At 38.5% G+C, this 14,176-nt stretch overlaps 1 protein-coding gene across 3 annotated transcripts in view; it reads left to right on the top strand.

Moving 5' to 3' along the window:
- DCBLD2 (discoidin, CUB and LCCL domain containing 2) overlaps nucleotides 1-14,176 on the top strand; it is a 55,945-nt gene that overhangs the window by 14,238 nt on the left and 27,531 nt on the right. The gene's annotated exons all lie outside the window — the stretch shown is intronic.

The following is a 14,176-nucleotide window of genomic DNA, read 5'->3' as shown; positions in this document are numbered from 1 at the left end:
ATATTGTTATATACTCAAACCTCGTTGAAGAAAGTACAAGAAAGTGATTCATTGCTGTAGCTTAAAAATGTTTGCTTCAGTGTAGCAGAAAAAAAGAATTTTTGAATGTATGATGCTGAGTTACCATGATCTGAAAAGCTAAGCGAAAGAACTAATGGCTCTGTGTACATTGAGCCTAATGAAATGGTTTTCCATGGCCTTTAGTTACGTGATTGAACTGCAGCATTTCTGGATCTGTTGTGTGTTCCCTGTCCCTCTTCAGTTCCTCTGTGTGCCCTCCCCTTCTCTCCGCAGCGCTCCTGGTCTCACCTCTGCTTGTCCATCCAGCAAGGCAGTAGACAATGGTGGCTTTGACTGTGGTCAGTCCAGAATTAGGCACATGCTGATCCATGAGCCTAGCCTCTGCCTTTCTGTAGGATCTGAAATACTTCATGATCATTCAGATGTTGGTGGCTGAAACAAACAACTGTAGTGACTGTTGTGACTTCCTGGCCACTTACTGTGCAGGGGTGTCTCGGTGCCTTTGTCACTGAAGTTGCTGCATTTTGCTTGCAGTATGCTGAGTTCAGAATTTCACGGGACAGGTGGGAAGACTAGAACTAGCTGTGTGATTTTGTGAACTTCGTTTCCTTAAACTTTGTTTCAGACTTGGAAATAACTGTCTTTCCCTTTTGGTCAGTAAGATAACCTTCCAATTGTGAACTTCAAGCCTGAAAGGATCTAACAGTGTCCTCCAACCACAGGTTTGGAAGAGAGGTGGCTTGATTTGGGGAGAAAGAAGTGGGCACAGAGAAGGTGGCTCTAACTACATATCCATCAGCTGGGCAAGAGTGGGGGAGAGGGAGACAGGCTGTAGCTTTTCCTTAGATGTCCTGGAAGAGATGCTTTCCTTCTGAACAGGGGACTGACAGAGATTCCAGCTGCCAAGGTAACCCATTGCAGGTGTCTTTTTCCTGCTATGCAGAGCTCCTGGCATGTGAATATAATGCACTACCACATATCAGCAATTGCCATGTGTTGCCCTTTGTACAAGTGCCATTTTCTACTCTTGCTAAATTAGACTGGGTGGTGTCTCATTGCCCTCTGTATCCATTGTCCTTGGCTGGGCTCATCTAGGAGGAAGAGAGTCACAGCTAAACCCATAAGGAATTGTTTTGATTCAAAAGACCCCCCAGCTCTTTGGATGAGAGATTTATTATCCTCCAGATTAGAATAAGTGTTTTATGATGGAGAGGGCAGTGCTCTATTGAACTATTTGGTTTTGCTAATAGGACAGTTTTATTTAGGAATGCAGAGTGCTTTGAAGATGCAATTGTGCAGAATACAGACTCTTGAGGATTCAGGGATTTGGTACCATGTAGGCAGGAGTGCTGAGGCAAATCCCCTTCATCCTTGTGCTGAGAAGTACGGAAGAATTTTTCAAGACCGGGGCTTGAAGTTCTGCAAGGCTTAGCTGACATGTCTGCTGATTCAGGTTTTCTGATGCTCTTTTTCACTTCCCAGCATTGCACCTTGAAGATAGATGTAGTGAGGAGGAGGAGCAGTGCTCTAGAGAATTGTGTGGAGGAGTGCTGTTCCTGGGGGGAAGTGAGCTGTGTTGGAAGTATAGACCTAAAAATGGTGAAAATTCTTTGCTTTTGAAAACAAGAATCTCAGCAAAGTTATTTTTCCTCCTCCAGTTACTGAACCTTATTCGAAGAGGTTAAGTGGGTCTGGTGGGCAGAAGGTACATACATGTGTTCTGCAGAGCTGTCCTTTTTATGAGGTTGCCTTGCAGTACTGATTCTGTCGAGCCCAGCTCCGTCTTTGGGGGCCTTTTGAGGCTGTGCTAGCCTAGTCCACTCCTCTGAAGAAAGCAGGAATCACCATTTTGTGTAAACACTCTTAGAGTTCTCATACTTGATCCCTGAATGTATTGCATTTTGCTTTGGATTTAAGCAGTACAGTGCACATTGGTTTTATATATATATGTGTGTGTGTCTGTGTACATGGCTATAAATATCAAGTATCTGAGCTAGTGTTAGAAAGGTAGCATAAATGTTCTTTCAGAAGCTTGTATGCTATTACCGCGTGCATCTCGAGCCAGTGACCTCCTAGCATATTAGTGCAGTCTTTAGGAAAATTATTTTCCTGCTACTGAACGGAGATGTTCAGCTTTCAAGATTTGGAGGAATGTTATTCACATAAGAGAAAAATAATCGGTCTCCTTTTCTGCAATTCTGCCACCTGCTTTATGCTCTGGGAAATGATGCATTAGATTTTTAATGTGATCACTGCTGTTCTGTATCATTTCAGTCATCAGCTAGTTAAGTGCTGCCTTGAATGCATCAGCTTTGATAGCTCAGATAATCATCAGTACAAATGCAATCCTTGTTGGAATTGCTGCTCAACGTTTTGGCAAATGTTTCTATATTGGTTATTTTATCCATATTTTGCAAGGTTTTTAAATAAGCTACTGCGTGCCACCCCCACTTTTGTAGCTCCACCCCGTCCTTTGGGGAAGCAGTTAGGGTTACCTGGAATTTGTTTTGTAGTCAAAGGATTTCCCTCTCCTCCTGCATTTTCTGGTTAAGAGTTGCTTTTAGATTAATTTCTTTAATCAAATATTATGGAACATCCGTGGTCCTTTGTTTTAAATAGTGGTATAGTTGAAATGATTGTCCAAGCATAGACTGTGGATTTGTTACTAAACTGAAGTTAGGGAGGATGGGGGGCGGGGAGGAGCAGTAGTAATGTTAATGTAAAAGGCCAGGTAGGGACTTGTGTTAAACTAGGATCTGTAAAATTTCTAGTGCTGTTTTTTATACAGAGTGGTGGGTTATTGTCTGTGAAGCCTGTTCATTAATGTGGTAAGACTGTGAAATACCAGATTTTGCTAAGCTTCATGCTTTGCCTTCCATTATTTGAGGCAAACAGCTTGAGCTGTGCTATTCATGTTCTATTTGAGCTTCTTGCTTTATATTTGAACATTTTTTACGTTATTTGAATTAAAAATTATACTTGAAAATGTGATAGTGATTTGACATTTGGACCACAGAATAGCATTAATTTTGAAAATGGTTTTTGTTTGAAGAATTCTTTGTCTAGTGTTTGAAAAAGAAAACAAACACTGACCCTTGGATGAGTAAGAAATGTTTAACCTGTGCTGTTTATTTTTGGGCATGTCATTTCTGCTGTTGCCCTGCATCACCACTTAGTTTCCCTTGGTGAAGAGTTGTAAAAGGATAACATTTCTTAATGGTTGCTAAACTCTTAATGAATTTAAGGCAGATAGTTCATACCTGTTTAGCTACTGTTATCTCAGTTATTTCAATCAGTTGGATCTTGGAATTGATACACAGGCAGTTGATAATGCTTTTGGCATTTGGATGCTTCGTGTTGGCATTTCTTACAAAATCTCTATGTTTGTAGTTGTCAGTTCTGTTTGGGTTAGATTATTTTTTCTCTGCAAATACTGGAATAAAAATAATTTACCATGAGTTAGCAGTCTGTAAACAGCTGATGGGTGCTGAAGCTCAGTGGTTAGTTATCCCTTTGACTTTGGTGACATTAGTTGCACCCTGAAAATCAAGCACATCAGTGTTTATCTTTGACACTAAGTGACAACTCATACTTCTAAATATTTCGTTGCAAGTTTGCAGTGAGATTGTGATTTGAGTTGACCTCCCTAGCTATAAAACATTTGAAATACATTTACAGTAACAATGTACAATATAATACTAAGTGCATGAACCATTAGAAGTGCAAGGATTCTTAGCAGCTATTGGCAATTGTTTTAATAAGGTAAATCCTTTTGAAGAAGAAGGATTCCTGGAAGCAGAATATGTGTAAATGGGGGCTGAATATGTACTTGTCAGATGTGCTTGCTTTTAATTTTTGCTGACATGAAGAGGATGTTTTGGCCTGTTCACTGGTCTCTGTGTATGATAGGTGTTCTGCATTTTGACTCAGGTAGCCATTATTTTCTTAAAATTATTTGATTGCTGATCTTAAGAACCTCTGTTCTGAGTACCTTACTGAAAGTATTAAGTTTCAAGTTTTCGACTGAGTGAACTTGTGTCCTGTTAGTACAAATTCCATGCATCGTGTTTTCGAAGGGTAACACAATTAGGAAAGTTCCAGTTCTGCACCGTTGTTACAATAGCATACATAGTTTTTGCATTAGTAAGTGTTTTTGTGTAAGCTGAATAAAGTTTATGAACTTAGTTGTGTCATTCTTGGCAACAGTAGTATTGAATAATAAGGAATTCACCCATATGCCATAAATAAAGTAGGTGTATTTTTTAAGAATATCTTAGAAACAGTTGGTTTGGTGGGGTTTTTTTGTTTGTTTGTTATCCTCTCCAAGTGTTTAAAGCATGCTAGCTTTAGAAATAGTTAAAAATTGTCTCTCTCAAGATACCTTTAAATCAAGCCTGAAAACTTTCTGGAAAGTTAAATTTAATGCAATATCCTAAATTCCCTGTGGTTAGAATTGTGACTAGCCAGCTGTAAGTAGTTGTGGTATACAAGAAATCATATTTAAAAGAGCCCTTCTGGTCTTCAATACTGTGAATCCACCTTTCTGTAAAATGACCTATAAATTAGGATCAGAGAGGTTCAAACTTGGCACTTTTTCCTTTTTAAGAGGTAAAGTCTGGAGGTTGTCTTGTTTGGTAGGTTGGTTGTGTGTGTGTGTGTTCTGTTGTTGGGTGGTTGTTTTTTATTTTTTTTTAAGAAATATTTTTCCAGTGCTTGCTTTACGCCAAAGTTTGCCTTTCATTGGCAAGACTGCATTACATCAGTTTTGTTAATTGTAGTATAAAAAAAAAAACCAAAAACCCAAAAAACTATTTTCAGGGTTTTTTCTGTTCTGTGTGGATATCTTTGTTTTTGTTAACGTTTTTCATTGTTCAGTAAAAGTTTTAAATAAATGTATTACATTTTAGCATTCCTGCGTTCTTTATGATGTGAAAACTCAATTCAGCTCCAGCAAAATCACAGGAGACTACTGCCTTATTAACCATATCCCAGAGATTGTGTCATTTACATACTGAAAAATGAAAATAAAATCATGGTCAGATCATCTATATACTTTATTAAACACTCTTCTCCCGACTTCATAACTTCCCTTGTTAATCCCCCCTCTAAACCTCCCTCCCAGATTTTTGAAGTTCTTTCCAAATTTACTTTTAGTTCAAGGAGGAGCTTTTGTCATCCAGGGTTAGTATAGTATTCATCAGAATGATAATCCTGCCAGCTACTGATCTTTGGATCATCAGTCTTGCTGAAATTTGATGTATTGTGCATGGTGCCGCATGGATTCTCTTTTTAAACTTTTCTCTCCCACAGTGGTTCTTCTGATAGAACCATTTCTTCAAACAATATACTGATTTTCTTGGTTCTTTACTTGAAGTGCTGTGGGAGATAACCATTTGATACATCCTTGAGGTATGTTATTAGTGGTGGAAAAGGGAACTTGGAGAAACTTGGTATGCTTCTGTAAAAGGTTGTTAGCAGATAACTCATCTGTCCCGGTTTCAAAAAAGATGATTGGTTGTAAAAGCTGCCCAGCGTGACGCTGTCAGTAATATTACACTAATACTGTTGATCTTGGCCTGGCATTTAAACAAAGCTTGTAAATAAATATTTTGTAAAATTATTCCAGATTTGCAAAAGGTTAATTTACTTTTCATCCCTAAATGCCATTTTCTCCTCGTATTCAGTGATCCATTTGTGGTTTTCCCAGACTTAGACTGGGTGATCCTAAGACCTCAAATGTTGCTTAACTGTGAAGAGGAAATCTTTTCAGGTCTCTCAATTGCTGTTTCTTGGAGTAGAAGTAGTAGTTGTTTCGGTGCCCAGTTGCAGCTTCAGATATTGAGGGAGGGGGATAGAAACACTGAGCTGTTTTAGCAGTTTTGTCACAGTTCTCTTTATACATCCTATTTTTGCACTTTTAGTTTTATATTGAGGCGAAACTAAAGTGGCGTATTAATTAGAGTTGGCAAGACAAGCAACTTGTATAGCTGCTTGGATGTAAATGTTTTTTGTATAGAGAAGCCCCACAGGAACGAGGCAGGTGAAAGATCCTCAGTATCTTGAGTAGAAAGATGAATTAGGAAGGCAATGGAAACAGAAGGTGAATTACAATGGTGCCATTTTGCTTGGTTACTTCTCAGAGTTAGGAGATTTTGAGTCTGAGAGGATAGTTTACTGCAGTGATCTAGCATGTATGTGGAGTATGTTGTACATGTATGTTTGCCAGCAAGTCCACAAAGGTTTTCAGAGTTGGCAGCTGTTGCACCTTTAGCAGGACTGTAGCCAGTTAAATACATATCTGGTCATTCTAACTTTGCTCCAAAATGGTTAAGATGTGGGAAAAACATCTTGCCTTGTTCAGTGTGGTGGAAAGAAGCCACTGGTGCTTAATTTTTCTTTTACAAATCCATAAGTTTTGTGAAACCAGGAAGCCCTGAACCACATTATCTGTTAATTTCTATTTTTATGCTGTTGTGTACAGGTGCCAAAATACATCTATTATCACAAGGGTGGAAAGAGAGATGCATTAAATTTAATGCTTTTGAACACTTAGATACGAAGTCCAGTGGTGATCAGTTTTTATCTTTTTCTCAAGTATATTTGAAAACATCAAATAAAGCATTTTCATTACTTTATCTCTTCATTTTTAGAGCTGTTTTCAAGATCTCCGGCTCTGTAACACAAGGCATCCTTTTTTCTTCTTGCTCTGAAGAAGTTACAGCAAAGCTGATGGGCAAGTTCCAAGTTCATAGATAGTTTTTAATGGAGCTTCACACACTACTGACTTCCTATATGTTCTTGCTATACTTCTGTGATAATTTCGGCAGTTAAAAACCAGTGACTCAAGTGTGTAAATTTACTGTCATCTTCCTACTTAATCATCTTATTTTTCAGTAGTACATAATGTTTGTTTTATTGATTGTATTCATAGTGGGTCACAAGTGTGAAAATACCTTCCTTTTAAGGGAATATCTATAAGGCAAAATTAGGAATGAATTACCTTTTAGAACAGAACATGTATTATATTTCATGACACTAGAATGAAGCCATATTGTTCACAATGGGAAAACCCCAAACAGTCCCCATCATAATTTTGAAATTGGAGTTGAAAATGAGTGTTAGAAACTAAGATGATGCTGTATGTCATCTGCACCGGCAGAAGGAAATACTGGTGTAGAGATGTGGAGTGTTACTGTTTCATCAGTTGGATGACAAACTTTAAAGAGGGTTAGAAACTGATATTTAAAGTTACCGTTCTTGGTGCAGCTACAGGGTGCAAATAATTGCAGTGGTTTTCTTAGGTTTTCTTTCTGAAAGCCTCTAGATGCCCCACTGTTTTTTGTTCAGGTGCCCGAACCATCAGCTTCCTTCCTGCCAGCTTCTGTTGATTCCACGGTAGCCAAACATGATTTTTACCACTGGCTGCTGCTGTCTCACCCTCTCCTCCCTGTCCCTACCTTGCATCCTCTCCATTGTGCAGGCTGCAGTGATTGTTAGACCCCTGTTGACCCATACCCTTACTCAGTAAAAGGCAGATAGCGTGGTAACCTGGGTATAAAACTGCTGTACAGCTTAACAAGGGTACGATAAGCACCAGCAGTAGGCAGGACGGGAAGTTGCAGCTATTATAAAAGGCAATACGGTACCGCAGCGGGTGGTATTTAGATCAATGTATGCCACTGTGGGTCTGCAGCATAGGCCCTGTGGTCTCATTATGAACTAATAATGGAACAGAGAAAAAGATGACTAGTGTTAATTTAGCATGTGAATTACTGGTATGTCTGGAGATTTTTTTGCTGCTTTGTTGACATATGTAAGACTTGTGAAATTTCAGTTGGTCCTGGTGTGGTGAGGAGTTTGAAGACCTTAGAAGAGATTTGAAGCCTGTTCTGACCATGACTAGTGCTTATTCTCATAGAGTTTTGCGTGACCATCTGTGTGTTATTTTTCATTTCCTTCATCAGCTGTGTTTCTGCTGCGGAGCACTTAGAGCACTGAAGCGCAACAGTGTTTATTTTTATGAAAGTGTTGGTGCAGATGCTAAGTACATGATATGTCTTGGGAAGTGGGTGAGCTGCATGTGCTAGACAAAAGACAACATACAACATGAACTGTCACTGTGATTCAGCACAGGCAGCAGATCAGGAGGGCTTCTGCATTATGTATCATTGAATGCATAGCCCTCTTACAGAGTCCTCATGTAAACCACTTTTCACCATGGCTAGCCTGTCTTTGTAGGCTGCTTTTGCCTGCGTACTATTTAAGCAAGTCATAGCTGTCCCTGGGGACGTACTCACATCATTCCCCTGACATCGGTAAGCAAAAGCTCTGCAACACAGTCATATAGCTGATCTTTCTTTTCTTTCTTTTGAGTAGTCAGTTTGGTTAGTACATGATAGCAGAGGAAGCAAATGTCTTACCTGCTCTGACGATTTAATAATTTGAGATAATTTGTTTTAAAATGTTACCATATTTTTGATGTTAAATTTAGCGAGGCTAAGTGTTACTCTTTTGTGTAAAATGCAGTGGCTGAAAGCTGGGACTGCATTTCCAGAGATGGTGATTGAAAAGCTGTGTGTACAGATGAAAATAATAAAGCGCTAATTACCACTAGCCCAGCATGTGGCTAGCGTTTTAAATGAAAACAGTAAAATTCTGTTGTAATGCTGTCTTAAATTTTGTACTTTTGCTGTAAGAGCAAGAATCAGCCTCTGTCTCTCTCTGCCACTGCTGAGCTGCCAACATTTGGAAAGGCAAAACGCTTATTGTGCTTTACCTTTTGTCCTGTTCTTATCTTTGTTAAGCCTCAACCCAGAGTTTCATTACCCTTCTAAGGGTGCCCCACAGCAAGTATATCAATCCAAGCTGAGACAACCATAATCCCACCTGCCTTCCTTTCCTTGCCCTACCACTGACAGTTGCACAATGAGCTGCCTTAGAGAGGTGAGTTGGCTGAAATCTTAACACTGTGCTGTGGGAATGGGTAGGGACGCTGGTTCGTCTTAAGCCAGTTCAGTTCCTGAAGCCTGTGCGCCGCTCTTGTGTGACTGGTCTTCCCAGGGGAAGGGATGGTGTCTACGCTTCTGGTTGGGATTTAAGGTTGTTTAAAATGCAAACCCAGGCTGGCAGTGCTGGTGAAAGCAGCAGTTGCTGGTGTTTCCCTGCTCTCAACTGTCCTATCCCTCTGTCAGGGAAGGCACTGCTGCATGTACACACTAAAATAAATTAGGGGATTGCTCTAGGTTAAAACTAACAGCTATTTTTAACTCAAGTCCCTGGTCTGGTTTACCATGTGGCTGCAGAAGTGTTTTCCTCCAGTACCAGGAAGGGTGTGAGAACAAGTGGCCGAAAGCAAGAGGCAGACAAGGCTTGCTTTTGTCTGTGGCTGCACTAATTTGAAGTGCCTTCAAGTGTTTATTGAGCTATGGCTTCCCTTGTGGAAGCGTGGGGTATTTTATGTTGTGAAACATCTGTAATGGGACGAAATGCCCAAACCAGTGTTTTACTGAGGCAAATAAATGGCGTAAAGATGAAGGTGGACTCCGTGCTTGTTGGCTTGTTAAGAAAATTAATTCTGACAGAGGAGCAGATTCCTTCCTGAAGAACATAGTTCTATGGATTTTGCTGGAAACAGCAATGAGTTTGGAGGATACAAATAAGGGCATTTGAAAATACCTGAAAAAGCTATTTAGAATTTGATGTCTCTGTGGTCTTAATTCCTCAGTGTTTCTTATCCATGGAACTATTTTGTTGGTTGTGTAAACTTTCTTGCCCACACTGAGGAAAACAGAAAGTAGATGCAGTGTCTTTTAGTGGCACACTGATAAAAAGCAGGGAAATGCAGAGCACAGGAGCTAAACAGAAGAGAAGAAGTTATAGTAGTGCATTCAGTCAGAAAGAGTTGTGTATTTGGAGTTAAAATATCTTTTTACTTACATAATCCTAATAGATTTGGTTCTACCTTTGCTTAGTTAAGAAAGATTTAATTACATCCTGTATGTAGTCACAAACTTACAGAAAATCACAGCTTATAGATGTAAAGTCTTCTCGGGAAACACAGTGGTTAGATTGAGTCTGTTCAAAAGGCAGTGCCACGTGTTAAAATTGAGATCAGGGTTTTGATATGCATCGGTTATGCTTTATAGACTGTAATCTTAAATTGTCTTTATTTTATCATTCTGTCTTCTCCAAGTAAGGAATGGGAAAGCATTCTGTAGTCTTAAAGATTAATTTTTAACATGTTTTGGTAGTGAGAACAAGATTAGCAGTCACTAACAGCAGCCAATTTCAGGGGGAAAAAGTTCTGATTAATTGACTTGAGCGACTATAAAGAATAATTAATCTTTTTTTGTGGGTATTAATAGAGCACTTAGCACCCACTCCTGCATGTGCAGTGTCCTCTCATTTTATTGAATTTCACATTTTCTTCTTATCCAATGCATTTTGGTATGTTTGTGTTGGTTCAAGTTCTGAATTTTGTTGATGTAAAGAACTTGGGTATGAGAAATCGCTTTAAATCATCTGCATGATTGCATCAGACATCAACATGCCGTAGCCCGGGGCTCATATGTAATCTGTCAGGATAATTCATCCAGACTGCATTCGAAGGCGCCTGCAGAAGAGATGAATGGTTCTCCTGACAGCAGCAGTCTGCTTTCCTCTACTGGCTTCTTAAGAGGCGCCCATGTTTCTAACACATGCTTTGGTGAAGAGCTGAGCTTATTCATGTTTGCTGTGAACATGCTCCTCGGGACACATGAAATTCTATGCACATCTGCAGACCTTCCAGCAAATGTCAGGTGTAACGTGTATGTTTCTGCAAAGAGCTTGATCTGTTCTGCAAGTGCAGGGTAGGTCTGTTGTGTGACAGAGGTCTGAAAGAAAGCAAGAGACTTGTTCGGCTGTGTGCTGTCAACAGAAGTTATCAGCCCATTCAGGAATAATTGATTTAGGAATTGATGTCTGTCTCTTCTATGTGTTCTCAGATATTCCACTCTCATGCACATAGATTAACAGAAGCAAAAGATTCTGTGGCACTTTAAATAATGACTTCCAAATGAATGAAGTAGCTAATGCTCCTGTATATGTGGCTGTAGTGCAAAGAATTGTACTTCCTTTTTTTCTTGGAGAAATTGTTGAGTATTGCAGATTGCTCCCCTGATAAAGGATGTATATATGTGTCTCTGGAGTTGATCAGTGGTATTTATACAACTTTGGCAGAAATGAAGAAGTACCACTTACATAGAGAAGCTCAAGAACTACCCTTTTATAATACCAATAAAATAAAATGAGGTTTCATTGTTCTGCAAGTTTCACTGGAAGTGCGATTTTTAGAAATTTCCAAATAGCTCCTGAAATGATGCTGCTGCCCATGGCAGACTGCGTATTGCATGCTGGACATGCAATGGTAATCTTTAAATTCTTCAGGCAGGAAGTGCCTGGCACTTGTGCTATCACTAACCTAAGTGAAACACACAACAAAATGAGATCTAACATGTCCAGTCAGAGTGAGCTACTTTTAAAAATTGGCTTCATAGTAAGATGATGCTGTAGATGCAGCTCAGCACTTTTTTTCCTTTCCATTCCTTTCTAGTATGATTTGAGAGCAGGTTCTTTAATATGGGTAGATTAGAAGAGTATTTTTCCTCATGTTTTCAAGAAAGCCTGCAACAAAAGGGAGATTTGAGATTTGCACTTCCATTAAATTGTGTGAGACAGATTAGAAAGTTTTTCTAGCTAGCCACTGGAAACAAGGCTGATTGTTCCAACCTACAAGGGGAAATTTGACGTTTGTTAGCGATGTGTCTTTAAAAGAAAAGTCTCAGTGTCTTTTTAAAACTTAGGATATTTTACTTGCATTTGATCACCTAAACGTGTAAGAGTGTTTTTGGAGTTCTTTTGCTTTTCTCATCAGAGGTGTGCCCTGATCATCATACAAACACAGTGCTGGTATTGTTTCATGCTCAAAACAGCTGAACAGCAAACTAGTGAAATGGATGGTTTAAATGAATATTAGGGATGATCTTTTCTACTTTCAAGTGGAGAAGTTTACGTTTAAGTACAGTTTGGATCAAAGAAGAGACCCAAGCTCTCCTTTGTCTTTGACTTCCAGCAGCATAGGCTTAAGATTCAAAAGTGTGGGGAAGAATCAAAGGTACATAAGCATGTCCATTGTTGGTATTCCTGCTTGTAAGAAATAGCATTTGTGTGGTTACTGCATTGCAATAACGGGCCCATTGAAATGAGAAATAATTAACTACTAACTATTGTAGATCGTGCAAGCGTTTTTATTTTCCTTAAAATGCACTCAGAACAATGTATCTGCCCGTACAGGTGAAAGCTACTATGATTTCATGTTCAAAAGGCCACTGTGTTAGTGTATCTGCATAATATTTTCAATCTGTAAATGATTAAACAGTTGCTTACCTCTCCCACAGGATAGGAAAAGCACAGAACTGCTTAACTGGGTCATTCTTTTTATTTAGGGCATAACCTAAAACCAACTGCTATTTATGTTGAAAATTAATTTTATATGTCTGCAGTATAAAGAGTTTTGAAATACTAGCCACAAATATCAGCAGGAATAAAGACCTAGTTTATATTTGTTGTTTTCATTATAGTAAGTCCCATGGATTTTGTAATGTATGTATTTGCTTGCGAATAGCCAGTTTACTAGCAAAGGAATCGGTATTTTTCTTGACTGTTACGCATATTGTGACTAATGAGGAATCGGACAATTAAATGTTTACTAGTAAACTAAGGCCATACAGGTTTTGAATGATAAATCTTTCACTTGCTCTTAGGTTTGTAACATGCCTTTGGAAAGAAACCAGGATTAAAATGATACACAAAACATACAGTTTAAGTTACCTCTTTGCAACATTGGACAGTTGTGTCTTGTGTATTAGAACAACAGTAGTTTAGGAAAGTAGTTTATCAGCTGTCACCCAAATGGAAATAATATGTCATGGGGTGGAACAAAGTGTTTTAAAGCAAATTGCTAAAATTGGTTGAAGAAAAACATGGCTAAACAACAGCTTTACATATAGAACTTTTTACTGAAGCAGCTATTCCAGTTACCTTTTCCAAAGAAGATGCATCATTTTGATTCAAGACTGCTAGCAAGAAAAAAAGCTGCAGTTTGCATCTGTTTGTGATTCTGTATATACCAGCAGCACTTTAGCTTTTAGAACATGCAGCTGTCTTTCAGTGTGCTCAGATTATAAAGAGAATAGTTTTTGTTACTAGAAATTAGGTGCTTTTGCAAACAGGTTAATCAGACCTAGTTAAGTACCACAGTGTATTTTTCCCACATCACTTCAGTGCATTGGACTTACTTTTCCATTCAGTCTTGCATGAAACACATTTAAGAATTTTGAACTTTAGTTAGAATTCTTAAATGTGTGTACATTTTTTGTCCCTAAAGCTTAGCTTACCTTTTCATGTTTAGTAGAGGAACTATACATATTAATATGTAATATGAAACACTTTCAGACTGACACTTTTAGCTGTCAAAACAAACATCTGTCAAGACGAATGATGTTGATCATTGTGAATTTCTAGAGTGTGAAATCTTGACGTAATGTTAAATCTGTTGTAATCACTTGGCAGGAACTGTATACAAAGGCATGAATTTTGAAGGGTAAAATGGACCTACAGATAATAAATGTATTTGGAGTGGTGTTGAAGACATTTTTAGCAGCATATCTAATCTGATTTTTGTCTTTGCTATTTTTGCTGACATTACTTTGTTCAAGATCCTGGAAGGTCCTGATTGCTTTTAGGATAACATGTACAGATCTCTTTCAGAAGATCTCTGGACCTTCTAGTGTCAAATCTTGAAAATGATAATGCTGTTCCTGGCCTACTCATTCATGGGACTAAATTCGATAAATAGGCTTTTTTGGGGATGTTACTTAAAGAACAGTCTTATTTCCAAAACAACACACAAATTCTTAGACTTCTTGTACTACATACTGGGGGAAATTCATGTCTAGCTGTTGAGTAAATAGATTTATCAGTTTGCTCTTTATAATTTGATTTTGAGAATACACAATTTGTGCTATTTTTTCCACTTGTTAAACAAGTCTTCTTCAGTATTGTTACTGCTGTTTAAAATCAATACTCAAATATTAGGTAGAGGGCTCCAGGTTGG

The sequence above is a fragment of the Harpia harpyja genome, chromosome 8 (assembly GCF_026419915.1).
Source record: "Harpia harpyja isolate bHarHar1 chromosome 8, bHarHar1 primary haplotype, whole genome shotgun sequence".
Classification (NCBI taxonomy): Eukaryota; Metazoa; Chordata; class Aves; order Accipitriformes; family Accipitridae; genus Harpia; species Harpia harpyja.
The sequence above is the reverse complement of the archived record's forward strand: the minus strand, read 5'-3'. Positions and strand labels throughout refer to the sequence as shown.